This window comes from Plecotus auritus, assembly GCF_963455305.1.
Source record: "Plecotus auritus genome assembly, chromosome: 14".
NCBI classification, from domain to species: domain Eukaryota; kingdom Metazoa; phylum Chordata; class Mammalia; order Chiroptera; family Vespertilionidae; genus Plecotus; species Plecotus auritus.
Genome location: NC_137780.1, coordinates 89739 through 99182, shown reverse-complemented (window position 1 = coordinate 99182; position 9444 = coordinate 89739).

Sequence of the window (9444 nt, the reverse complement as noted above, 5' to 3'; positions counted from 1 at the left end):
GCCCCTCACGCCAACTGCTGGGTGCCATTTAAACCCTTCCCGCTGGCATGGAACCAGAGATAAATATAGCCAACGCCACAGAAACCTGAGCCCCCTCTAAGCTGTTGCTGCACATCAAGACGTTCACAGTGGATTAGACGTGACCCCCCCCCCCCCCCGCCCCCCGGCCTCCACCCACCCACCCAGCCTGCCTGCCCCGGCCAGCCCTGGGCTCCTGGGCCCGGGAGGGAGGCCGTCGGGTGTAATTTGATTAGTTTTCATTTCTCGGCAGCCCCCCTGGGGCAGGCAGGGGAGGTGGGGGACACATTCCCATCTGCTCCTTTCAATTACTCCTGGCGGGGGGCCTGCCTGCTCCCTTTGCTGGTCCCAAAGAGTTAGGGTGGGGGCCAGAGGGGTGGGCTTCGGCTGGAAGGGGTCCTACGTCAGTTCATCCCCTGCTTCCTGGCAGCTCCGTGAGTCCCTCCCAGAGGGCAGGCTGCTGCCCGTCCGGGCAGGCGTGTCCAGGGACAAGAAGGGCCGATCGAGGAGACACATGGCCTCCCCTTCTGGTCTCCACAGCAGCCTTGACCGTGTCTCTCAGGGCCCAGTTAGGGGGGTACATGGAGGGAAGAGGAATTCGGGGTCTTGTTTTGCTTCTGTGGCAGGGCCAGTGGAAGCCTAGAATACGCTGGTCATGTTGCCACTGTCCAGCTGTGGACAGTCGGGTCTGGGGGACCCTGCGTCTCCGCCCTCCCTCCCTCTGGATCCTCCTACGTCGTCTCCTTCAGTCTGTTTCTGCCCCAGTCGGACCCGAGGTTTCTCCAAGTTCTCGCCATGTGGCAGGGTGGGCAGAGCCCCTCCACGCAGTTTAAATCTCCTGGCCTCCTGGCTGGCTCTGCCTCTTCCTGTCTGAGCCTTCGGGGCCACCGTCCTGCAGGTCTCTCTCGAATGCAGGTGCAGGAGGGACTGGCTCATCCCTGGGCCTCTCAGTGCGGGGTCCCCTCTCAGCAGAGGCCTTGGGATCAGAGAGGACCTGTGCTGCTGTCCAGTGGGGGCAGAAGTGGACAAGGCTCACTTGAGGGCTGCAAGGTTACTACCTGCGAACCCTAGGGGCCCTGAGAACAGGAGGGATGCTGAAGTTACTATGGAAACCCAGAAATAGCAACATTTTGTCCTTTGGGGACCCAATGGGCCTTGCCTCCGGACAGCGTGTCCATGTCCTGGAGGAACGGGAGCAGGAGGACCGGGCTTGCTTTGTGGGGAGTTTCAGGATCTCACGCTCTAGTTGGTGAGCCGGGCCAGAACCGGAATGTCCAGTTACAATGCCAGAGAGTTGTTCCAGCTCTGCCGTGAGCATGGGGACTGCCATCGTGTGCAAATGAGTGGGTTCATCAAGCAGGTGTGCCAGGAGTTTGCAGAGAGTCTGTGTCGGGGTGGGGAGGAGAGCACCGCTGGGTCAGGAGGTCACGCAGGGTCCAGGCGAGAAGAGGAGGGGACGGGGGACGGGTCAGTGGAGCTCAGGGTTCAGGACAAGCCTGCAGAGAAGGGGACGCCCAGCAGTGATGGCGGGACCTGGAAATGAGGCAGGGGCACCCCACGGAAGACAACAGCGGGCCTTCGGAGCGAGGTGCGAGGTCCTGGGTGCAGAATGGCCGACTTAGAGGCAGGAGGAAGGGTGGACTGGGAGGACAGGCGTGTCAGCTGGCAAAGGATCGTGTGTGTGTGTTTGTGAGGCAGGTGAGTGGTTGAAAGGAGAGGGCACCGGGCACGTGGAGACACCTCTCCTCCCCACCTGGCCTCCCTGAGGCCGTGTCCCTGGCTCCCCGCACAGCCTCCAGGGAACCAGAGCACCAGGAACGGGGAGGGACACCGCCCCGCCCGCCTGGGACAGAGGTATTCAGTCACTCTTTCCGTCCAGAAACAGGTCTGGCCCATGTGTGCTGGGCACCGGGGTCGATGGCGTGAGTAAGACGTGAACAGGCCTGTAACATACTCACCACCTTCAGAACAGTCTGCTCATCAAGGTAGGCAGTGAGCGGCGATAGCACCGAGGGGTGATGTGGCCCCAGGGAGGGGTGATGTGGCCCCAGGGAGGGGTGATGTGGCCCCGGGGAGGGGTGCTGTGGCCCCGGGAAGGGGTGCTGTGGCCCCAGGGAGGGGTGATGTGGCCCCGGGGAGGGGTGCTGTGGCCCCGGGGAGGGGTGATGTGGCCCCGGGGAGGGGTGCTGTGGCCCCGGGGAGGGGTGATGTGGCCCCGGGGAGGGGTGATGTGGCCCCGGGGAGGGGTGCTGTGGCCCCGGGGAGGGGAGATGTGGCCCTGGGGAGGGGTGCTGTGGCCTCAGGGAGGGGTGATGTGGCCTCAGGGAGGGGTGATGTGGCCCCGGGGAGGGGTGATGTGGCCCCAGGGAGGGAGTGGCCTTCGCTCCAGACCTGCAGAACTCGGTTTCCTGAGGCCAGGCTGACCCTGTGCGTCTGCATCTCAGTGATTCCGTGTGTAGATGTGTTTGTGTGTCTGTCAGTAACTGGCCAGGGGACCATGTCCTGGCCCTGCTCTGGGGCACTTGCCCTCCCAGGACTCGGAATATAGGGCAGCTCCGGTGTCTCTGACCTCAGCCCCCCAATGGGGGGCTGTCCCTTCACCCACAGTGCTTCTCTCAGAGCTGCGATGCAGGGAAGCGGCACCTGGAGACCTGGCCTTCCTCCCCTGGCACCAACCCCCCTCTAAGCCACCCTCTGATGGACAGGAACACATTGGGGCCACCACAGAGCGTCTTTGTGCTCCCAGCAGTGGAGATCCATCAGCTGCGACCTGACAGCGGGGCGTCAGGCCCTAATCCCCACCCCACTGGCCTGGGCACACAGGCCCTCCAGAGGCAGCCCTCACCCCACTACTGTCCCAGCGTGACGGTTCCTTGCATGCTGGGCTGGCCTCATTTGCATAGTCGTGGAAACCCCCTTCACCTGCTCCCTGCTCCCTCCTCCGCCTCTGCTCCCCCAGCATCTCCCAGTCCCAGCTGACCTCTCAGGTGTGCGGACCTGGGCTGCCAGGTTGATTGGCTAACATCTAACCAGGTTCCTGGTCCAGAGTCTCAGGTGCTGGGAATCGAGGAGGGAGAGCCTTTGGCTTCTGCAAAGATGGCTGAGTGTTTGTTCTCTGGGCTGGGTCCCGGGCTGGGTCCCGGGCTGGGGCGGCAGGAAAACGCTCCCACGGGCCCCAGAAGCCGGAACAATGGGTGCCGACCAGCATCAGCTCTCTCTGGGGCAGTAGCTTGGCAGTGAGAACAGATCCCAGGATCAGAAAACCTGAGCGGGGAAGCACCCTGAGGATCAGCTGTCCACCTCCTTCCTCCCACACACGGGGAAACCGAGGCCAGAGAAGACAGTGACTCGCCTGAGGTTGCACAGGGCACTCGTGTCAGAGTGTGAGGGGTGTTGGCTCTTGGGGCCTGAGCTTAGGCCTTGGGGCGGAGCCAGGGGCCCCTCTCCTTCCCTGAGGCTGATGGATGGAGAAGGCCCAGTTCTCACCGTGAGTACCTGCTTCCCAGGTGGGCTGGGGCACAGGTGGGAGGCGGCAGGGGGTTGGAGGGCTCTAGGCGTCGAATGGAGAGTCAGGGAGACATCAGAGAAGTCCTGACGGAGAGATGGAAAGAAGTCACACCAGGGCTAAGGGTGATTGATGGCTGGGGGTCAGGAAGCCTGAGGCCTGAGACCAGAGGAGGGTTTGGAGGCCAATGGGCCTGGGAAGGGGGTGGAGAGGTGAGGAGCTGGGAGGGGAGGGCCTGGAGGCCCCACATTGTGTCCTTTTCCTCTGAGGACAAGCATCAGATAACCCCTGGGAAGTCCCTCCCGCTGCAGTCGGCTCAGCGCCAGGTCATTCAGCGCCAGGTCACTCGCCAAGAATCTCTGGCCTCCACTGGGCGGGCGAGGGTGAGGCCTGGAGTGGACAGGAGGGTCCTGGGACGGGTCGAGGAGGTGCTTGGTGGTCACAAAGCACAGAATGAGGCTGCAGAGCCCGACGGGCCCGCAGGGTGTGGGCAGTGTGCACCTGGGCCTTGGGGCGTGCGTGCGAGTTCCCGAGTGGTTCCTGGAGCTGGGCCCTCGGCGCCCAGGACGACCTGTGAGGAAGGGAAGGCCGTCGAGGAGGGAGCCCTGGATCGGAAGTCAGGGCGTGGCTGGCCTTCTCCTCCCTGGTCCCCCGTGTGTAAGTCAGGTGCTGGACTGAGTGACCCAAGTGGCCCTTGAAAGGTGGCGCTCTGGTTCCGACTCAGCCTGTGGCCTGCAGGGCGCTCACGGTCGGCAGGAGGGCTGCTCTGAGAGGCGTGTGAGCCAGGCCGCACCCTGAAGAATGGACTCAGGGGTCAGTGCGGACCAAGCGCGTGGGCGGTTCTTTCTTCCCGTCGCCACGTCTGCCCCCACGCTCAGTCTCGCTGGAAGGCCACTGGATGGCTCCCTGGACCCGTGCCAGCCCACCTAGGCCTGGCATCACTGTCCTACTTACTATGGACTCCCCCCTCCTGCCCCCTCCCTTCCGCCCCCATTCTGCCCTCCTTGGGGCTCAGGAGCCCCGCAGGCCACACCCCCTCCCACTCCCTGGGCAGCTTCTATTTCTGCCTCTTTGACAAGTTGTGACATATTTGGGAGCAGCTGCTGCCGGGGTGGAGATGCCTTGCTTTCCTCCTGGCTGTGTCTTCTCCTCCCCAAGCCTCTCCACAGCCTGCTCCCCCCGACCCCCCCCCCCCCGAATGTGCTGTGGGACCCTCCCTGCATTCCCCTCCTGGGAACTCGGATGTCCAGCCCCGCCCTGGCCTGGAAGGGGCCTTTCTGGCACAGAAAGTCAGGTGGCCTCATGCAGCACAGGACTGACCGCCTCTGTCAGAGGCACGTCTCTTCCCCTCGGGGCTTCATTTTTCCGTCTTCGAAACGGGGATGACAAACTGTCTTCCCTGGCGGCTGGCGTAGCTAGTTTGTTGCCTGTTAACTGCAGGGTCTTGGAGCTCCTCTCGTCTTCTCGAAGGACTTTGTTCCCTGTCCCTCTTTCCCCAAGCGTCTCGAACTTCTCCATCTCTGCTGGCCTTTCCAAACGTGCTGAAGTCACTCCACCCAGAACCCCCTTTTCCCCGGAGCCCTGGGCGATGGCTCTGTCCCCGCCTCTCCTTTGTCACCAAGTGTCTGGGACGGGGACTTCCCACTCACTCACTTGTGTACCCGCTGCCTCCGCCTTCCCTGGCACAGACGCCTCGGCAGGTGCAGTGCAGGCGATGGCTCTGTGTCCATCTCACTGGTGGGTCTGTTGGCCACGGTCCCCTGAGCTCTGCTCTCCCAGCTCCTGCGACCCTGCAACCTCCTGGCTCCTCTCCTCATCACTCCTTGCTTCCCTCTGTCTCCCTCCCTCCTCTTCCTCTTCGCAGCTCCTCTGCCTCCCCTTAGGAGGGACCTCTCTTCCTAGACCCTTCCCTGCACCCCCGGGGAGCCCCGTTCTCCCCACAGGGTGCACGCCTGCATGGGTCAATGCGGGTGGAGGCTGGCTGCTCTGTATGTGGTTCCTCAAGGAACGACTCCCAAGTCCGTTCTCTCTGCCCCGAGCTGCCAACCACATGCCAAGGTCAGGGGGACATGCACTTCCACCAGGCACGTCTGACAGGGAACCCGTTCACTGCCCCCATTCCCGTGTCCCTCTGCTGATGATTCATGCGCCCACACAGCCATTCCTGGCTTGGCTTCCCTGCCTTCCCTGACGTCCTCCTTTGTCTGTCTGTCCCCAGCCTTCCTCCCATCCTCTCCAGGGAGGCCGTGAGACAAGGAAACAAATGTTCCCGGGCAAGTCCATCTGCCGCGTTCCCCGCATAGCGGGCCGTGCGGACACCGCATTCCACCCTCGGCCCGGTGCCCGGCGTGTCCTCCCCGAGCCACACGTGCCCTTCCTCGCTGGGCCGGGGCCGCCTGGGCCGCCGGAGCAGGGGCGGGGTTGGGGGACTTCTCCCCACAGCCACTCACCAGCCCCCAGCCTCACGTCCTCCCCATCTTGGCTCCCCTCTCCCCAGGGGAGACCCAGCCCCGCCTCCCTCAGCCTAGGGCTGCCTTGCTGCCCTTTCCGATGGGGAGGCTTTGGGGACCGGGTCAGGGGACTGGACTGGACTGGGGCTCAGCACCCCCTTGCCCCCCTCCCCTCCCAACCTTCCCGTAGAACTGTCCCAGCGCTGGGTCTGGCTCCCCAAACCTGCAGTCCCTCCTGCGCCTCATCTTTCCTGGCTGTGGCCACATTTCTGAACGTGATGTTTCCTGTGGTTGCCACTGCGGCTCTCCCACTTCCTGGTCCCGGGGCAAGGAGCAGGCTTCTCGATTTCTGAGCCCAGAGCCAGCTGGGTGCTGCCGGTGGCATCCCCGTGGGGGCTGGAAGGTGGGGAGGCACCCTGGGCCCAGGCAGGACCGGCGAGGAGACGGTGGCCATGCTTGCCAGTTCCTCACCCACAGCTACGCCCTCATTCAGAACTCGCCCATTTACGAGGCGCCTTGTGAATGCTCCACACGAACGACCCAGCCCCACCATCACTCTGAGGGGTCGTCACGCCAGGTGTTGGACTGGGAGTCACGGTGAAGAAGTCTGCTCACGGGAGTAACAGAGGTGGAGGCAGGATCAGCACCAGCCTGGCCGACTCCAGAGTCGGGAACAGCCTCGTCCACTAAGGTTACGGACAAAACTCAGGCCCTGGACATCGGCGGGACCAGCTTCTCTCCAGAGTGTATGCAGTAGGCACTCAGCAGGTGCGTGTGGTGTGGTCACTGGATACTCACCGACGCTGACCCGAGAGACAGAGCCACCCCATCAAAGCCAGTCCCTTCTGTGCAGTGAGGGTATGGGGCCCCCTCTCCTTCTTGGGGTGACCTGGACGTCAGGGCCCACGTGCCTGTGACTTGGGCGAATTCCTGGTCCTGTGGATGTTGGTGGTACCCACTGGGTGAAGATGAGGATGTAGCTCAGAGGAGCACAGGATTGTCAAGTAAAGAGGCAGGAGGCGGGACACCTGGCCCTCCGAAGGTGGGGGCCGCCCGAGGACTGGAGCCGCCGGGGGTTGGGAGCGAGGGGGTGTCTGTTTGTTCTGAGATGGGCAGCCTCGCTCTGGAGTTGTGAATTCAGGAATATTCCATCTCCCTGCAGACGGGCGAGCCTGGAGCAGTGCCTGGAGCCTGAGAGTGGGAGTTGGCACGGTGCACAGTGCTCATGGCACCTCATCCCTCCCTCCTCCTGGAGCAGACGGTGCCTGTGACGTCTCCTTTCGGCTCTGCTCTCACGGGCTGTCCTGGCCGGGACCTGTTCCCGGCCTTGAGGTTGGTAGCCAAGAGCGTGACTTCTGACCTCAGGCCTCCCAAACCTCCCCTTCTGACCCTGCGGCCGCAGGGAAACCATAGACGCATAGTGATCAGAGCTGGGGGACCTCAGACCAAGAACGAGGCGGAGAACGGGGAGCAGGGAGCAACTGGCCTGCAGAGGCAGATGGCAGAGGTGTGTGAGCCGCCCTGGACTGCAGCCGCCGCCTCCTCATCCTCAGAGCCAGCGAACACGCATTTAAGGAGCCCTGAAGCCCCTCTACGTATCATCACACACCTGTGTGCCTTCACCTGGGGGTCGCTTGGGTGTATGGACCCACCGCACCACACACGCCACACACACACACGCCACACACATGCCACACACACACGTCACATACACACACAGTCACTCACAGCCACACATACAGGGCACACACTCACACATGTACCCACACGTGCACACACACATGCATACACACTCAGTCACACACACACACTCACAGCCACACACACTCACAGCCACATACACGTGCACATACTCATACATGCACACACACACACTCAGTCATACACACACAGCCACACATACTCATATACACTCATAGTCACACACCCACAGTCACACACACGTGCACACACTCACACATGCGCACATACACACACTCCCCCAGAACCGCTCCTGGGTTGGTAGCTCCCTGTCCCCTCCCCACCCCCATCCATGCTCAGGGTCGAGGGTTCGAGGGTTCGGTGGCTGAGGGCTGAGCGGACAGTGGGGTGCCTGACCTGGGCCCCTCCTCCCACCACACAAGCCAGGTGCCAGGCAGAGGGCTTCACCACTTACAGCTGCGAGGCTTCAGGTCGGTTACTTACCCCCCAAGCCTCGGGTTCTCAGTCTGCAAATGGGGAGAATAATACATGTAGCTTAGGGCCTGGTACCCAGGCAGCTGTTACTATTAGAGGGTGTTACCGTCCCCGAAAGCTGTGGTCCTTTGGGGGACTTCCTGGCCAGCCTGGTGGGCAGGGCTCCGCAGCCTTTCAATGGTGACACTGCCCCCCTCAAAAAAAAGCCAGTACCTGGGAGTCCTAGAGGAGGTCTCAGTCCCTACACCCAACCCCCCACCCCCCGCCGTCCATTGTCAGCCAAGCCCCTGGCACTTGAGGGATCTCAGCTCGGTCTGTTTTGAGTTATAAATACCAACCCCCCCACCCCCACCCCCCATCCCATGAAACCCCAATGCCGATGCCAAGACCAAAGTAGAAGCTTCCTGGACCCTGTCTCCCTCCCTCCCTCCCTCCCTCCCTCCCTCCCTGCTTCCCTCCCCCCTCCCCATCTCCCTCTGCTCAGCAGAAATTCTATTTTCTCTGCCTTAGAACTTAAAGCTCTTCCCCTGGTGCCTCCTCCCCCCTCTCTCCATCACTGCGGATGTGAAGGGAACCTCTGGGGACAGCTCTCTTGGAAGGAAGTGCCCACTTAGAGGAAGTGCACAGAGGTGGTGCGCTCCCTCCCCAGGCCTGGCTGCGGGCAGGGCCAGCAGCTAAAAGGTGGGTGGAGCCCGCACAGAGAACCTGAGGGTCAGGGGCAGCCCCAAGACACCGGGCTTGGAAGGCCCGGTTTTCTGAGTCCCCAGAGCTAAGAAGCTCACAGCCCTGCTGGTGTGGCTCAGTGGTTGAGCGTCTGCCTAGGAACCAGGAGGTCAGGGTTCCATTCCCGGTCAGGACACATGCCCAGGTTGCGGGCTCCATCCCTAGGAGGGGGCGTGCAGGGGGCAGTTGATCAGTGATTCTCTCTCATCATGGATGTTTCTCTCTCTCTCCCGCTCCCTTCCTCCCTGAAATCAATAAAAAAACAACAAAAAAGAAGAGACCCCCGAGAGAGCTCTCCGTCCCCCTGCTTGCACCAAGGAAAGGCCGAGTGAGCTGAGCAAGAAGGCGGCCGTCTGCCAAGCAAGAGGAGCGTCCTCGCCGAACCAGACCGCGTTGGGCCCTGACCTCGGACGTGCAGCCTCCAGAACCGTGAGAAAATAACTCTGCTGGCCAAGCCCCCGGCTGCGGCATTGTATCACGGCTGCCTGCGCTGGCGACACACATCCTAGGTGCCCAGGACATGCCTTCTTCTCAGGAAGAGGTGTCCCCAGGGCCTCCTCTCCTGTGCTCACA